Below are 18,729 nucleotides of genomic sequence, written 5' to 3'. Positions count from 1 at the left end.
GCTCCTGCCAACCAAGAGTTTGAAAGCATACCAGCATGAGTAGATAAATAGGTACCACTGTGGCAGAAAGTTAAATGGCATTTCTGTGTGTTCTGGCTTCCATCACGGTGTTCCGTTGCACCAGAAGAGGTTTAGTCATGCTGGCCACATGACCTGAAAAGCTGTCTTCAGACAAACGCCAGCTCCCTCAGCCTGAAAGCAGAGATGAGTGCTGCACGCTATAATCAAGTTTGACGGGACTTAACCGCTCAGGGGTGCTTTACCTTTTTTACCTTTACTTATGTTTCATATGTGTATAGGTTTATATTTTGAAAGAAAAGCAAATTAGAGTTTTACCCACTAAAAACCGCAAGTGAGATATGCTGCTTGAGACAAATATGTAAATAGCTTTGATTTAGTTGTAAACACAGACAGTTAAAGCACCAAAAGTATCATCCTCAACAACACAGACCTCCTTCCCTCAACTGTGCACATGAGCAAAGTCATATTTACTTCACCTATTTTTAGAGCAGAGGAGTGGGAGAGGTGGTAGCAAATACATGATAAAATTAATGCCACTGTTGATTACATAAACAGTCCTCCCCCCAAAAAAACCCCGCTACCATAAAAATTACAAGCCTGCAATTATATCCTTCAGTGATTGATTGATTGATTCATTCATTCATTCAGTCTCTTTCTCTTCCTCCGCATTTTGACAATATACAAATGCAACCATTTTCTGTTCAGCGCCACAAGCTAGTCTAAAAGCCATTATTGTATTGTACTGCCTCTCCAAACTCAAGTTATTTGCACTCCTGGTCACAGGACATGCTTTCAGGCCCTCCAACAGTGGGTGTGACACACTGACCCAGATTCAGAGCTTTACTGCACATGAATGCTAGCAAGTGAACAGCTGTGAGAAGAGAATAAGCAATTGTATAAAGAACTTGGGGGCAGGGAGAGAATTATCTAAAATGCTTCATAAAACCATCTTCAAAGAGGTCATCTTACAATAATCTTTACTACATCAAGAAACGTGGATTTAAAATAAAATCTTCACCCAACTATATAAATTGTATATAAACTATATATAATTCCATTTATGAAATAGCAAATTGTTTAACGTACAGCTGCTTGGAGGGTGGCATGTTATTCCAATAGCCAGGCAAATATCCTTAACCACCTACTATTGGACGACAGGACACAAATAAACCACACTGGGTAAAGTTAAGAATCCCTCCGTGAAGGAATAAACTAACCTCTTCACAGTGGTACCTCTGGATACAAACGCTTCTGGTTGTGCATGCGTTGGGTTACAAGCTGTGCTAACCTGGAAGTAGTTGCTCCCGGATGCGAACTTTGCCCCAGGATGTGAGGTAATGGTGCCTCATGTTAAGAACAGTTTCGGGATAAGAACAGACCTCCAGAACGAATTAAGTTCATATCCAGAGATACCACTGTATTTTCTTGTTTCTATTATGGTATCATCTGCTTGCAATACTTACTTCCCCACCGTAGGGTTTAATGATGGGATAAGCTTGTGACATATTGAAATACTTTGTACTGAATATGTTTCAATCAAAATACTAAATTTTAACATTTATGTTTATTTCTTTAGTTTTTCTCTTCTTTTCATTTACAAGGAAATAGCTATAGCAAAAGAAAAGAAAAAATAAATATAATTTATATTGAACAGCTTACAGAGAGTATGAGACACAAAACCAGACCTAAGTAAGAATAATATATACTGTATACACTAAAATTACTTTCAGGTCTTTCACAGGTCTAACAAAAAATTATCTTGGGAAAGTTGACTAATAAGAGACAGAGAAGGTTAAAAAAGAAAAGAAGGAAGACCACAAAAAATTAACATATCAATAATACTGTATTATTTGTATAAGATAGTAATGTTTGTTTCAGATTATTGTTTGACAAGGTTAATTACACTATTTCACTCAATAAAAGTATTTCACAACGATTTAGTAACTTAATACCTTTGTGCAATGCCAGCTCCTGTTCTAAAAGTCCACTGTTGACATTATAGAGGTAAAAGACCCAGTTTTTCTTAATGTATATCATAGAAATGTAGAGTTGGAAGGGGCCTCAAGGGTCGTCTAGCCCAACCCCCTGCAATGCAGGAATCCCCCAGTTGTCCCTGGGTGGTCTTGATTCAACAACAGCCAAGTGCCAAGAGTCCCTTCAGCATCAGAGGGTGTGTGTTTGCAAAATGTAGTGGTACCTCCTTCTCCTTTAATCGATATATCTCCTTTAAAGGTATTTTCTGATTCAAATGCAAGAATGCACCTGAAAAATCAACTGCTTCAAAACTATGCTTCTATCATACGCACATGCATACTACAGTGGTGCCCCGCAAGACGAATGCCTCGCAAGACGGAAAACTCGCTAGACGAAAGGGTTTTCCGTTTTGGAGGTGTTTCGCAAAACGAATCTCCTATGGGCTTGCTTCGCAAGACTAAAATGTATTGCGAGTTCCTGCGGGGTTTTTTCTCCCCCCCCCCTTTTCTAAGCCACTAAGCCGCTTATCAGCTGATCCGATAAGCTGATAAGCCGCTAAAAGCCGCTAAAAGCCGCTAATAGCGCTAATCCGCTAATCTGTCAATGGGCTTGCTTTGCAAGACGAAAAAACCGCTAGACGAAGAGAATCACAGAATGGATTCTTTTCGTCTTGCGAGGCACCACTGTACTGTTATATTAAGACTAAATGTGTGGTTGTTCATCTTAAAGTTTCCCAAATGCCCTAAGAACTCCCAATTTCCTATGGGGGGTGGGGGTAACATTCAATACATATATTATTACAATGGCCTCTTTAAATTTTAAGTGGGAACACTGTGGCAGTATTAGAAACTGAGGTGTATAAACTAGGAGCCGAATGGCTCCTGGAACCTGGGTTGCAGGTGCAAAAACAGAATGGGGAGTCACCAGTGCCCCCCCCCGCCCCAATTCAGCAGAGCACTTTCTATTTGTTTTTTCTAAACACATGAACTAATACACAATTCACAGCAGTGACACATTGTTAATATCACATTTTTAATAGCAGATCTTAATTGGACACCACAAATAAAAATGGGAATCAGTCTCAGCAACAGTAACCAACCATAAGTATTTACAAATACTGGTATGTATATGTGCGCGCGCATGCGTGTAATGTAATGTTACACACACACACTTCAGCAAGTACTGCAGTCACAGCTAAATGTGTCTATTATATCAACATTATTGGAAGAACAGCCCTAACCATTTTTACACAGAAATAGATCCTACTGAATTCAAAAGGGCTTACACCCATGCAAATGGGATTGGGATTGCAACCTAATTCATTATTTTTGAGCAGTACCTCTCCAATCGCAATACTGTGTAACTTTTTTACAGGACTGCCTGTACAGTTGCGCCTTCAAAATCCTGTTACATGAAAAGTTACATGAAAGGTTAACTGGCATGAGACATTTACCATGGCAAACTATGTAAATGTTGATGCATTTTGCATTTTAATATCCAGGATTTGAGAATCTCTTAAAACATTAAAAAGATTAATGTAAGCACCATCCAATCCGCCCTCTCTCCCTTGATGGGTGTTTTCTTGTGTAAATACAGCCAATGGGTCCCCGATATTAAAGAGTTTCCTCACAATACAACAAGGAGATGTCAGACTTTAATGTGTTTCTTTAAAATGCCACAATATTCCTCCTAATATTCCTCCCAAATAATGGGGGTTGGGGGAAGAGAGACCCCAGACCTCTCTAAAGCAGCCTTCCAAAGCAGCCTTCCAGGGCCTCATTACGTAAACAAGAAAGGAATACTCACAAAGTAAATGTGTTGAAACAACAACAAAACAACCTCCCCACTCTGCTTTGATTCCCTTCCCTTTCTCTGACCCCCAAAGCAAAGCTCATTTTGCTTAAAAGCACACCCATACACCCCTTCTCTTCTGAAATAAGGGGGGTTGTCAATCCAGCCCTCTCCTATTCAGGAACCAAAAGTGAAAATGGGCCTCCTGAACAGCAAAAGGCAGAGAGAGGCAAAAGCCAACTTGAATAAAATGGGGGGGGGTAAGGTACTGCCCTGCATAACCGACCACATGATGCCATGCATGCATGCACACCATTTGAATGGCAATGCCCATCAACTTGGGGGTGCCCCCTCAAATATTTTATTGTGATGGTGTGGACCCCTTGGCCCCTAGGAGTTGGCTCCTATGGGCAGAGGGAGAGTTATGGGTGGGTTGAAACCACATGCAAGAGCTTTGCAGTTTGTGTTTGTTTGTTTGTTTGTTTGTTCACTAATGCAAACAAAACCACAATGGAGTCTCTTCAGCATATCAAAAGGCTTCAGGGAAGTAGCATGGAAAGGGGATGAAAGCAGCTGCCCTGGCTCTCTTGAAGTGAAGAATTGTTTCACTAGTAAATGACGGAACTGGAAATCACTAGGTGGTGCTGTTGAGTCACCAAAAAACAACTGGCGACAAGTTCTAATCCTACAACTGTGGTCCTCCTGAAAATGTGTAGAATGTAGATTGAAGTATACTGCAGACTGCTTTATTTACAACTGTTTCAAGCTGTTAAGAAAAAGAGGCTGGAATAGGTCAACATATAGGTGGACCATCTCTGGATCAAGCTCTCCTTCATTGGGCTCCAGCACATGAGGGAGCTATGGATGTCAGCTTCCTCACATGGTGGCCCAACACTGCCAGCCGGCCACAGCTCCACTCCCAGGTCAGGCCTCACCCAGGGGCAGAAGCGGCAGGCTCCAGTGTGTGAGCGCACCGTCCAGCAGGGCCACCCACCCCCCGCCCCGGGCAGCAATAAGAGACACTATGCCCCTGTCTCCACCACAGGAGTTGCTTAGTGTTCAGGCGTGCCTCCCCATCTTGTGTCCTCCCCACCTTGTGTACATTCTTCCTCTCTCTGCTATCTCCAGCCACTCAGAAAAAAGGTACACACTGATAATAATAAAGATGCTGCAGACTTTTTTTCCTTATTGGTGGCAAGATGTTCAGTTATTGTGTTTTTTGTATTGTTGAATGACTGGCCCAAGGACACCCAGTGGGGATTTGAACCTTGGTCGCCCACTCTAACATTTAACCACTGCAACTCTCTGCTTTCCTTTGCAAATGACTAACTTCCCTCCCAGTATTTCCTCCCCACTTTGCCCCTCTGCCTCTTCAAAAAGGAAGTCAAACAAAAGAGAAAAGTGGTGATATTGGTAACATCAACCACTTCAAGTTGAGGGAAGAACAGTGAGTGCTGGAGGACCGACTCCCTGCTGCAAGATCCTTTCTACCTGGCCTAGGGTGTGTGGCCCAGACTCACACAAACCAGCTACGAGAGGCTCCTGGGAGGCCAGAGTAACATCTGCTACTGTGAGTACTGAAGGACCTGCTCCCTGCTGCAAGGCTCACTGGAACAAACTCTTGGGTTGGGGTGAGTGTTTAGGGGCTGTTAATGGTTTTACTGCTCCAGCTGCCGGAAATGTTTTTAAACAGCTTTTAATCTGTGGAGCTTTAAATTTTGGTTGTTTTGTTTTGTTTTTACTGGGTTGGGGGTTGGTTGGGGTCATTTTAATTTGTGCATAACTGTAAATTGTTTCTTTTTATTATTATTTTCTATTGGTTTACTTTATAGCTGGCATAATATATTTTGTTTTTAAGGGGAGAGGGTCAGGGCTGCCCCGGGAGTGGGCCCTAGCCAGCAGAACGGCTGGTCCATTCTGACCTTACATTGACACGTTCTCCCACTAGTTCCAGCCTGATGGGTCATCATAAATGTGATAGATGAATATCTTGCCCTTTTGTGTTACAGACAAAAGAGATCTATGATGCTTATTCTAACTTTAGATTTACCATCCGTCATTTCAGTACATGTCAGACCAAAGATACTGTATACCTGTATACAAAGATGCTGTAGTGTGGTGTAGTGGTTAAGAGCAGTGGACTCATAATCTGGTGAACCGGGTTCGCTTCCCCGCTCCTCCACATGCAGCTGCTGGGTGACCTTGGGCTAGTCATACTGCTCTGAAGTCTCTCAGCCTCACTCACCTCACAGAGTATTTGTTGTGGGGGAGGAAGGGAAAGGAGATTGTTAGCCGCTTTGAGACTCCTTAAGGTAGTGATAAAGCGTGATATCAAATCCAAACTCTTCTACCTAATAAGATGCCCTTGCAATCTGCTTTATATTGGATCGACCATACTGGCGGGCAGTGTCCGTATAGGAGAGCATCGATCCCACATTAGGAATCAAGTCATGGAAGTGCCTCTAGTTGAGCACTTTTGCCAGCTGATGAAGAATTATCATTGAAACAGTTCGTTATCCTGGAAGAGCTGTTCTGTCTGCTGCTGTGCTCGGAGTACCCTATTGCTACGTTTGGAGCACCTATCATCGTATTTGTAGGATATTGACTGTGGAAAGGCATTTTGCCTCCATCTCAGTGATCTTTGATAGTGACTCACTACTCCTACATTCCTGTTCTTGGAACATTTATTTAATTCCTATTATTTGTGACTCCATGCACATATTATATGTCTTCTGTTTATGAATTTTGAAACAGTATAATGTTACAAATATTCTGTTAGTATATTATTAGTCGACATGTTGCTTGTTGTTGTTCAGAACAGAATGGCTGAGGCAGGTTCCACAGAGGGGAGGCATTGGGACATTCAATCCCAATTACAGGCAGGAGGAAGAGTTACACTAGGACGAGACTATGTCATTACCAAGGCAGCAACTTTAGTTGTCATCTGAAGACTATTCCTGCCTCCGGGTGTGCTCCTGACCAGAAGGATACAGGTATCAACAAGGGTGTCCCATATGACCTTAAGGTGCTGCTGTGCAATGTCAGGTCAATGATTCCTAAGACCACTGCCATCCATGACTCGATTGTGGATGGAGGAATTGACCTGGCATGTGTTACAGAGACCTGGTTGGACATGTTAGGTGGGCCTGTTCTTGCTGCTTACTCACAGCAACCCAGGTCCTGTGGGCAGGTAGGGGGGTTTGCACTGATTTTTAGGATGTCATTAGTTTTCATCCGGCATCCTATTAGGGAGACCCAGTTTGCCGAGTGCACGTTCTGAAAGTTGGGCAATAGGGTTAGCGCAGGATTCCTATTGGTGTACTGACCTCCCTGCTGCACCAAGGATTCCCTGCCTTGCCATGGCGGAGGCTGTTGTACATCTGAGCCATTTCGCACAGGATATTTTGATGATGAGATGGGAGTAATCATCCTCCCAACCGCCCCCCAGGGCTGGGGGGGCTCTTTGGCAACACTCAAAAATCGCCGCCATGAGCAAACGAACTCCTGTTTTTTAAGATGGTAATTCGGACTTAATTAACGGGCATGCTCTGAGTGAGGGGAGATAAACTTCTCTGCCAACTGATTCAGCCAGTGAGGAGCTAAAGGATTTGAATGGAAGAGAGACTATCTTTACTATGGAACTGGTATGTCAGAAAAGAAAGGGAGGGGGAGCCTCCTTTGTTTCTTTTTGATATAATGTATATTTGCTATTTTACTTGGCAAATCCCCCTGGAAAGTCTGAATACCGATTATGTATGCAAGAGATACTGTACTATAATATTGATCTAATTTTGATCTAATTATTAACTGTGTGGAAAAGATTTACGAATTTGCAAGTAGTTCTGATGGACCATTAAGAGCGGAAGATGGGAACTGAGGCTTCTAGCCAAAGTACAGGCCTATCTGTTCTAGTACGAGATGAAACGAAGGTTTGGACATACACCTAGAACAACTAACAGAAAGCCAGATGTCCTCCATTTTGGGACGTGTCGTATTGGATAATTACTGACGTTAAGAAGTGAAAGTGAAAGACACGGAAGGAAATAAAACACCGACACAGAAACATACTGTTTTGATATAACTCGCTTGCTGGACGAATTCAGAGGCTGTGAAAACAAACTAAGGATTACTATTGGATTGAATTATGGGAACCACCTGGACTAATAAAGAAAGCAGTGCAAATGTGAGGTGATGGCAATCCTCCAACCTCAGAGCATGGGAAGTCAAACAAAGATTTATGATTTGGCTTAATATTTGGACTGTTAGATTATTTTATAATTCGGAATGTCTCTAATGTGGCCTTTATTGGATTATTAAATTGGAAAACTCAAGTATTACTTTTTTAAAAATGGATTCTCTGCCTGAGCTGCTTCAGGTCGTATTGGATGTTCTCCTGGAGACAACTAGTCTGGTGGTTCTAGGGGATTCCAACATCCATGCTGTCCCTGAATAAATCTGGCCCTACTCATAGCCATGGGTATGTCTTAGATCTGGTGTTTACCTCTGTGGATGATCTGACATTAAGTTCCAGTGGAACAAAATAAATGCCATGGTCATATCATTTCCTGGTGCAACTAGACTTCTCTGCAACCCTTCCCCTCCGCAGGGAGGTGGGACCAATTTGAATTGTTTGCCCCCACCAGTTAATGGATCCAAATGGCTTCCAGAGAGTGTTGAAGGATATATTATTCCATATTGATGGCCTCTCAGCTGATTCCCTGGTGGCTTACTGGAATATGGAGCTAACAAGGGCTATTAACTGTGTGGCTCTGAAGTGCCCTCTCCAATTGCATGGAGCCTGAATGGCCCTGTAGTTTTCCCCAGAGGTGAGGGTGATGAAACAGTTGCTGAGATGGCTAGAGTAGCAGTGGCAAAAAAAAAAAAAAACCCTCACTCTAAATTGGACCAAACACGAGTTAAGAGTTCAATGTTGAGCCTACCAAGTGGCGATAGTGATGGCAAAGAGGATTTTCTTCGCCACCTCTATTGCATTTGCGGGAAACAGGTCCAGGAGACTCTTTCAGGTTGTTCATAGTCTAACAGAACCACCTTTTCCATCAGTGTCCAAAAAGGATCACTTTTTTGCAGCTATAATCACTCAAGATTTGGAAAAAGCTAGACGCCACTGTGGTAGCAAGGCCAAGGCAGGAGTGTGCCAGAGCTGTGTCTGGTCAAGTTGTATGGGATCAATTTCAACCTGTTACCACAGAGGATGTGGACAGGCTTCTTGGGCAAGTAAAACAGACCACCTTGATCCTTACCCGTCCTGGCTCTTAAAAGCGAGCCAGGCGGGGCTGGGCAATGGATTCTATGGGGTGGTGAATGCTCCCCTCTCTGAGGAATTTTCCATGGACCCCTTTAAAGAAGATATCATCACACCGCTTCTTTAAAAAAAGAGCTCCTTGGAGGAAAGGTGGAACATAAATGAAGGAAATAAATAACAGTCACAATACTATGCACTAGCCCAGTTGGTTAGAGTGTGGTGCTGATAATGCCAAGGTTGCAGTTTTGACCCCATAACGGATAACTGCATTGCAGGGGGTTGGACTAGATGATACTCAGGGTGCCCTCCAACTCCATGAGTCTATTCTATTCCCAGCAGCAAAGTAAAAAGCACAAATATAACTGTAGAAACAAGAGACAATGCCAACAAATGTTCCCACAACAACCCTGGCAATTCTGTTGCCACCCACCAATCAAGACATTGAGCCCTGACCATTTTAGGCTATGCATAGCATGCAGTTGGAGTGCAGTATGTTAGCGGGTGGCACACTGGGACACCGGCGGTGCTGTGGTCTAAACCACAGAGCCTAGGGCTTGCTGATCAGAAGTTTGGAGGTTCGAATCCCCACAACGGAGTAAGCTCCCGTTGTTTGGTTCCAGCTCCTGCCAACCTAGCAGTTCGAAAGCACGTCAAGTGCAAATAGATAAATAAGTACCGCTCTGGCGGGAAGGTAAACGGCATTTCTGTGTGCTGCTCTGGTTCACCAGAAGCAGCTTAGTCATGCTGGCCACATGACCCAGAAGCTGTCTGTGGACAAATGCCGGCTCCCTCACCCTATAGAGTGAGATGAGCGCACAACCCTAGAGTCATTCACGACTGGACCTAACGGTCAGAGGTACCTTTACCTTTATGTTAGCTCTAGCATCATATAAGCATTGATCTTCAGGCAAAGGTACAGCTATTGAAAATGTGCATCAGTGATTGTGCAAGTAATGGAAAGATTTTTTGGTCAGTTCCCTATCTGACCATCTGTATTTTATTTCTATTTACATCTATATATACTATAAAACATACTCAGTTTTTCTTTATACAGTAAATTAAGCTCACAGAGGCTTACAAAAAGTTCAGTAAACACAGGAAAACAGTCAAAATTCCAAAAAAATAAATTTCACGTAAGAAAACCAGGTGCAAAATAAAAATAGGGAGACAGAAATTTCACCCACACTAAAAATTTGGCAAATGAAAAAAGTTCTTAACTGCTTGCTTGACACTTAAAAACAAGTGTGCCAACCAAAGGTCCCTAGAGAGCCTGGGTGCTGCAGATGAATTAAAGCTAGGGCTTCAAAGGAAGAATTGGGAACAAATGTTTCTTTTGTATTGCAGAAGTTAATTGAAGTTCAAATCACCTGTAGTGGACTCCATCCACTTGTCAAAGTGGTCTGTGGAAAGTTGGCCATTTCTGGATCTGGCCTTCTGACTAGGTCAACTTGCCCTATGGGAAACTTTGCTGGATCTTTTTCGTCATATCAGGAAAGTGACCTTCACCTCTACACACACAAGTCCAAACAGACTGATTTCATATTCTACAAAGCATTTGCTTCAATATATATAAAGTAAAATGTTTAATTTTTTTAATGGATGAGTCTTTTTTTGCAAAAATGCAAGTCATACACTGTAAGAAAACAAAAGACACTATCTAACCACACTGGATATGCTTGTGTGCTCTCTCTTCCTTTTTATTTGTTTATTTGTGTGCTCTCTCTTCCTTTTTATTTTTATTAGTTAATAATATTTTTCTAGTCGGATGCTCTACTGTGTTACTGTAAACTGGGTGCTGGCATTTAGTTGGCCATAATTAGGCTCAAAGTTTAGACCTCAGGAGTGTGGCTTTTGAAGGGCTTGTATCAATTACATACTGAGAGCAGGATGTATTTTGCTGCTCTTAAAGTGCCAACCTGGATCTTACTAAAATATGTCACATTATCTAAGGTGTCTAAGAATTAAGTTTCTCCCACTGTTCCTTCATTTATCTCAAAAGTTGTTGCTTGCTCATTTGCCTGTGAAGCGTCTTGTGGCTCAGAGTTATACTTGAGTTGCTGGATTGGCAGCGGCATTAGAAACCAGGCACATTTTGTGACTGGTGTGGGTCGAATTACAACCACGTGGAGATCTCTGGATGCCAGGTTAGCTAGCGACTGACATCTCTATCTGGTTGGTCCCTCCAGTAGGGTTGGGCAATAATTGGTTTTCAACATTGCGCTATATCACCAGCTAAACATCACAATATACCAATATATCACGATGTCTGAAATAAGGATGGAACTATGTAGCCGTATTAACTGGCTTCACAATTTTTCCTGCATCAGGATTCTTGCCAGTGCCTGAACTTGTGAATTGCTGCCCCCTGATTGAAGCTGGGGAGAGCTGAGCCGGCAGAGTTAACAGGGACTGCAGAAATCGAAAGAAGCATTGGTTGGATTCAGTTTTTCCCCACATTGTGATTTTTGCACAGCACACACACATTTGTGATATACTGTATTGCCAGGTCAAAAATTATGAAACCAACATTACTATATGGACTTCAAACCAGTTTTGGACGATAAATTGACATATCACACAGCCCTATCCTCCAGCTTTCTGAAGCAGGTAAGCAGAATAATTTATTTACCGCATGTATATCTGAAGAGAAACCAGCTGCCACATTTAGTGGGCAGTCACTTTGAAGATGTCAAAGGGGGATTGGACAAATTAATAGAATATAAATTCGTCAGTGGCTACAAGCAGTGATAGAAACTCAGATATAAAAGCCGAGTGCGAAATGGCTCCTTAAGCCGTATTTTTCAATATGACTTTTTGGTTCCTAAAATCCATTCTGATTGTGCAGATAAAATATAACTGATAGAATTCTACAGGATGCGGTATTAGTGTGTGAAAACAGTCAAGATCCAATGATCCCTAGGTATAGATCTCCAGATAGTGGAGGCGTCAGGCGCCATCCTGGCACCTTCACTTGATCGCAAGTGGTCAACAGCCAGGTGCAAAATGCACCTGGTGCCTTGCAAATCTCAAATGCAGCTCCCAGATAGCACCCAGCTGGTACTTGTTGACCACACTTCAGTGAGAAAGAAAGTTGTGAAGTTGCTTTCACTTTTAGTCACTTTCAGTCACATGGGTGAGAAGGGAGAAGAGGGGTATCTTTTGGTTATAGTACATAGTGTCAGAACATTGTGAGCAGGCTTTCCTGCCTCCCCATCCCCAAGCAAGACAAACTGCTGTAAACTCTTTTTATAATAGTACAGATGAGGAAGTCCCCACATTAAGCCTGTTGCTTCTGCTACACAAAGACAAGAATCTTGTGGTTTCCCTCTCTCCAATTTATTATCATCATCGTTGTTTTATTAATTGCCTTGTGCAATGTACAAAACAGCAAAAAAATTACACACAAATAGCTGATACTTTTAGAACAAAACTAAAACAACACAATATAGACTACTATCATCATCAATTTACATAATACATAGCCAGATTTACATTCACCACACTAACAGTGAAGACAAAAAGACCCACAGGCAACTTGAAAAAGAGTAACAATCTCAAATACAATTATTATAAATAAGGTAAAAAGGTAAAGGACCCTGGACGGTTAAGTCCAGTCAAAAGCGACTATGGAGTGCAGCGCTCAACTCGCTTTTCAGGCCAAGGTAGCCAGTGTTTGTCAGAGGAGACTCACTGAAATTAACTGATCCAAATTCGTCATGCTTTTTAATTTCAGTGGGTCTGCTCCGAATATGAGTGGATACAACCCATAAAAAACCAACAATTACCATTTAAACCATTAACTTTTAACAAACTGTTCTGCTCAGACTAGGACCACTATTAAAGAACCAAAGTTAGCCATCTTCACTTATTTCAATGAGCCTCTACGACTATGATGCACTCTATTCATCGTGTTTTATACATATCCAAGTTTCACTCAGACCCAATGAAATGATAGGTCCAAAGCTAGTAACATTCATTCATTTCCATGGGTCTACACTGACTAACACTGGATACAACTTAATATTATATAACACCTGTGTCCAGCTAAATTCCATTCAAGAGCAGACCCCCTGAAGTGAACAGAACACGTTAGACACTTTTGAGTTGCCCAGGTTAAAAGAAAAAACAACCAATAAATTCAATACTGTAAATAATTTGGTGGGTATACTCAGAGTAGGACTTGATTTAATATATACATATGTTACAGGGGCAGCAAGTTGAGACATTTGGGATTCAATAATATGCTATTATATTTATACATAAATGTGTATGTGTTAGTATATATTTGCCATTATATATGTGCGGGGTTTTTGGTGTGTGTGTATCCCTATTATATGTGTGCATGTGTGTTTGTATATGCAATTTGCCTCTTATTTATGTGCATGTATCCCTAGCATATATGTGTTCATGTGTTTGTGTATGCAATTTGCCTATTTATGTGTGCATGTGCATGTGTTTGTGCATGCAATTTGCCTTATTTATGTGTGCGTGTGCATGTGTTTGTGCATGCAAATTGCCTTATTTATGTGTGTGTGCATGTGTTTGTGCATGCAATTTGCCTTATTTATGTGTGCGTGTGCATGTGTTTGTGCATGCAATTTGCCTTATTTATGTGTGCGTGTGCATGTGTTTGTGCATGCAATTCGCCTCTCATTTATGCGTGCATGTGCATGTTTGTGCATGCAATTCGCCTCTCATTTATGTGTGCGTGTGCATGTTTGCGCATGCAATTCGCCTCTTATTTATGTGTGCATGTGCATGTGTTTGTGCATGCAATTTGCCTCTCATTTATGTGCATGTGTGCATGTGTTTGTGCATGCAATTCGCCTCTTATTTATGTGTGCATGTGTGTTGGTGCATGCAATTCGCCTCTTATTTATGTGTGCATGTGTGTTGGTGCATGCAATTCGCCTTTTGCATGTGTCTGTAGGCCTGTATCTATTGACCTGCTATTGACTCCTGAACTCTCCTACAGCATTGGAAATACATACTGTACAACCCTCAAAACACCCCACAATCAAGGATACAAAGAGGCAAGCGGGTCTCCTCGTCACACCAGAGCTGCAAATCCACTTCCCCCTCACATATGTTTTATTTACAAAGGAAGGGGGGAGGCAGTGCAGCGTCTGGGGGCCTTGACTTTCGACACTGATTTCCCCCTCCCGGCTCACCCCAAACTTGTGATTTGAGGGAGGGCGGCGTCCCATGAGGGAAGCCTGAGGTGAAAAGAACGCGCGACCCCGACACCCGCCTCCCTCACAGAAGGAGCTACGCACGGCGTTGTGAGGCGGGGCTTCCGTTCCAAGGCGGCGGCGGCGGAATCCCCTCCCCCCCCCCAGCTCTCCGCAGGCCCGGCCCCCTTTCCCTGAGGTAAAATAAGACATAAAGCGACAACACCCCCCCTCCTCCTCCTTCCGTCGCGATAATGGACGGCAGCCGCAGCGACACCTCCACACACGCCCCCCCCCCTTCGCAAGGCCCTTACCACACTCGCCGACACTCTCGGCCTTCCCGGGGCTGGCGACCACGACGACGACGACGACGCTGCCGCCGTAAAGCGGCCTCCAACGGGTCTCCTCGGAGGCAGGTCCGAGTTGGGGGCTGAGGGATGGGGGGGAGGGGCGCCTCCGTTGCCAATCTCCTCCTCCTCCAACGGCCGAGGAGGTCCCGCCCTCCGCCGCGCGCGGGATTGGCTGGCCGCTTGGCGAGTGTGAAGGGCAGGCGCGAGGACCAACTCCGGGAAGGGGGAAGGGGGAGGAAAACACCGCCGCTGTTGGCCACGCCTCCTTCTCGCTCTCCGTCGAGCCACGCCCCTTTCTCCTGGTCAGCCCAATGGCAAGAGCGCTCGAGCCTTTCCCCCGCCCTCTCCCTCTCCGGTATTGGTTGAGCCGCAGGACCAATGAGGAAGGCGGGGGAAGGAGGTCAGTGGCAAGATCCGCTTCTGATTGGGTAGAGGGCGAGGCTTAAGGTAGCCCACGGGACACGCCCTTTTCTGGGTCCTCCTCCTCCTCCTCTCGCACTGGGCTGGATGGGAAAGCCAGCACCGGCGGCCTACGTGAGGACGTGCACACACAATCAGCGTGCAGGAGGAGGAGGGGGCTGCAGGGTTATTAGAACCAATGAGGGAGGGGCCGGCGGGCTGCTTTTCCAGCATCGCGGGCGCCCCGGAAGGGAGGAGAGAATTGGTTTGCAAATTAGATCAAGAGAAGATCTGCACGCTTTCCCCCCTAATCTCTCCAATTCACCGCCCACCTCCCGCAATCTGCAGCCCACACCCCTGGCACAACGCATTGTTATTCAAAACAGTTCTATGAGCAAGGAGCGGGCAATGTAAATACTGTATAAATGGGGGCCGAAGGTCACCACAGTACTGCAAATCATAAAAGCATGCTTTGGAGGCTGCGGGGAGGGGATCATGGGATTTGGGACTCTCCCAAGGATCGCCCAAGTTCAAATGCGCGCACCTGGCAAAAGCAGCAGGATGAGCTTTCGCTTTCCTAATCTGCCCTTCATAGAGATGTAGGGTATTGAGCCAGCTGGTATTCTTTGGAAGAGAAAGGACAAAATAAAAAATGCAGACTAATTCAAAACAAAACAGGAATTGGCTCAGAATTCAAGGAAAAACACATCATATGGTTTCAGAAGGGTCTTTCATCTAGAGAAGGTGGGGTGGGGCGTGCATAGAACCCTCTTCAAATACTTGAGGGTCTCCTACAGAGAAGAGGCCAGACTAGATCAAATGGGCCTAACAGTAAGGAGGGTAGACTCAGTTTAAGATATGGAGGATAAAGAGAAAATCATGGAGCCAACGGCCTACAGGGAGAGGAGATCTATATGCTGCAGATGTTCAAGCAGATGTTGGATAGCCACCTGTTGAAGAGTTGATTTATTATCTTACCCCATAGCCTTGTTTTAAAAAGAGAATGTGGTCCTCCAAGTGTCCTTAAGACTACAGCTCTGACCACTGCATTTTTTAAATCTCTCAGCCAAAGTGTAAGCCATTGCCCTGAAACATAAATCTCACTACATGCATTGGAAGGACCCTTGGAATCACAACCAAAGCCAACCAACTGGAAGTCTAAGGAGTTCACATCTTATGATGAACAACTGCAAGCAAGAAATCTCCAGTTCCAACAAACGTCTTGCATTGTGAGCCTTAGCATCTATCCTTCTGTGTCCATTGGAAATTACTCCTCAGGACAGGCAACCTTCATATTTTAAGAGCCAGAATTGTCCCTCAACAATGGATAGCAAATTCAAAGTTTAATAATCTTGGCATCAGAAAGTACAATCCACTCTTTGTGTTTCTGTAACATAACTATTCTTTTCGGCCACAGCTTCCACAAGATGGTGCCTTCCATATGTTTGGGATTACAATCTCCATCAGCCTCGGACAGCATGGCCAATTGTCAGGGATGATGGGAGGCGTAGTCCATGAGGGACAATAACTTCCTGATCCCTTGCAAAGGGACTATGGGATGAAGGCAGGGGCTGATGGGAGTATTATTAATAATTACATTTATTGGCCCCTTTTTACCAAGGTGATGTTAGTTTTTTTTATATATGACCTTAAAATTCTTCTAAGTGTTCATAACTGTATATATAAACCACATGTCTGAAACCCCAGATTAGATCCTGAACAAATTGACCTCAAATATTTCTCTGCAAGGTCAAAGTGGGAAAACTCCCCATTGTCTCTTTCCTCACAAATCCTGTCCTCAGGGCACATTCAAGATATGAACAGGGTGTGAGCCTGTGACCTATGACCTAGATTCAGGAATTGAGTAGTTATAATAACAATAAAGGTAAAGGTAAAGGTACCCCTGCCCGAACGGGCCAGTCTTGACAGACTCTGGGGTTTGTGCGCCCATCTCACATCTATTGGCCGGGGGCCAGCGCTGTCCGGGGACACTTCCGGGTCACGTGGCCAGCGTGACAACGCTGCTCTGGCGAGCCAGAGCCGCACACGGAACGCCGTTTACCTTCCCGCTGGTAAGCGGTACCTATTTATCTACTTGCACCCGGGGGTGCTTTCGAACTGCTAGGTGGGCAGGCGCTGGGAGCGCACCCCGCCGCGGGGATTCGAACCGCCGACCTTTCGATCGGCAAGCCCTAGGCGTTGAGGCTTTAGCCCACAGCGCCACCCGCGTCCCGCTATAATAACAATAGCATGCCCAAAATCCAGATAATGCAATCAGGTATAGTGGTACCTCAGGTTACATACGCTTCAGGTTACAGACTCCACTAATCCAGAAATATTACCTTGGGTTAAGAACTTTGCTTCAGGTGGTCTTGGACTCCAAGGTGGGCAATTTAAAATGTCTATATAAGGGCTTTCACACCTTTGTTCTGGGTCCTCTTCCTCTCTCCTGCATGTTATTTTCTCCTACCGATAGAGAACCTACAAAAGAACTCTATATGGGCTCTTGGGTACCCCATAAAGGGAAAGGAGCAGTTTTATTATTTGTAACAGCAACCTACAATATATAAGACAGATACATACATAAAAGAAAAAGGGAAATTTAAAGACAATCCTATATTTAAAATGAAGTTTTAGTCTGAAAAATGTGGAGGGCACCAACTGGGAGCACAGTCTGGACCTTTATGAATCAGTTAGTTCTTCCACAACAAGCTATGCAATCAAGAACAACAACAAAAGTTTTAAACAAATTTATCTTCTCACCGTCTCTGAAATTGCTGCTGCTAGCATTTTTCCTCAGTTTGTAACCAGTGTTTATACCACATGCTAAAAACAGGCAGCCAGCTATTTCAAGATAAGGTTGTCAACTCCTTGATTAAGTGTGGGATAGGGGGAGCAACAGCTGGACTAAAAGTTATCTAGATCTCCAGCCACACAGATCTAATCATCACCAAACTAAAAACCGAATTCCAAAATTTAATCAGGCACATTCTCTTTGATACGAAAAGGTATTTTATTTTTGAGAACTTTTGTTTGTACAAAACTGTGGCATAATTCAAAAGTCATAAAAGTTTCCAAACAATATTATACATTTATAAGGAGGTAAAGAGGCTAAAAAAGTTAAACAAGCACATTTATTCCAGTCTGTATGATGTGAAGAATGATTTAGTATCAACTCTGCTTTATCCTGAGGTATTGAACTGTAAGGGTTTGGTACTGTTTGAAGCAAGAATGACCAACCACCGAATATACAACCAAGCCTTTCCATGTCTCATTTCCCATTCTAAGTAAGATAAAAAGGAATATTCAGACATGCACAAAGCAGGACACTGATCTAAAGCTAATGATCTAGAGCAGCGGTAGTGACATTTTTGAATCCCAGGAGCAAAAAATTTGTTGGCAGTTTAGAAAATTCAGTGCTTTTCCAATGTTCAAAGCTCAGTCTTTCACAGCAAAAAAGCAGTAAAAAGGCACTTCCAAATGGCTTTTGTGTGTTCCCATATGGCACTATTAAGTAGGAAGCAACACCTGGCTGATTAAATGTGGAGACTGAGGTAGTAACTTTTACATAAAGACGGTTAAGACAAGTAACCAGTAGAGAAGGGGGCTTTTAGCAAAAAAATGTCAACACTCCAAGAATCAAGGGGTCTCAAATGATCACTGTGGCGGGTGCTAAACGGACAATAGTAAAAAATGCTGTGATAACAGTTTTTTTAAAAAAATGCTGCCACAAAAAGATCAAGAGCATCAAACTTAACAG

At 43.5% G+C, this 18,729-nt stretch overlaps 2 protein-coding genes across 3 annotated transcripts in view; one reads left to right on the top strand and one right to left on the bottom strand.

Annotated features, from left to right (window-relative positions):
* Nucleotides 1-14,648, bottom strand: part of KDM4B (lysine demethylase 4B) — a 183,419-nt gene extending 168,771 nt beyond the window's left edge. For both annotated transcript variants that reach the window (XM_082206281.1, XM_082206283.1), the window contains exon 1: nt 14,535-14,648. The gene's annotated coding sequence lies outside the window, so the exon portion shown is untranslated. The remainder of the gene's footprint in view (nt 1-14,534) is intronic.
* LOC309522824 (perilipin-3-like) overlaps nt 1-18,729 on the top strand; it is a 187,360-nt gene that overhangs the window by 86,028 nt on the left and 82,603 nt on the right. The window lies entirely within an intron of this gene.

This window comes from Podarcis vaucheri (assembly GCF_965113315.1).
Source record: "Podarcis vaucheri genome assembly, chromosome: 18".
NCBI classification, from domain to species: domain Eukaryota; kingdom Metazoa; phylum Chordata; class Lepidosauria; order Squamata; family Lacertidae; genus Podarcis; species Podarcis vaucheri.
Note: the sequence above shows the minus strand (reverse complement) of the source record. Positions and strands in the feature narration are given on the sequence as shown.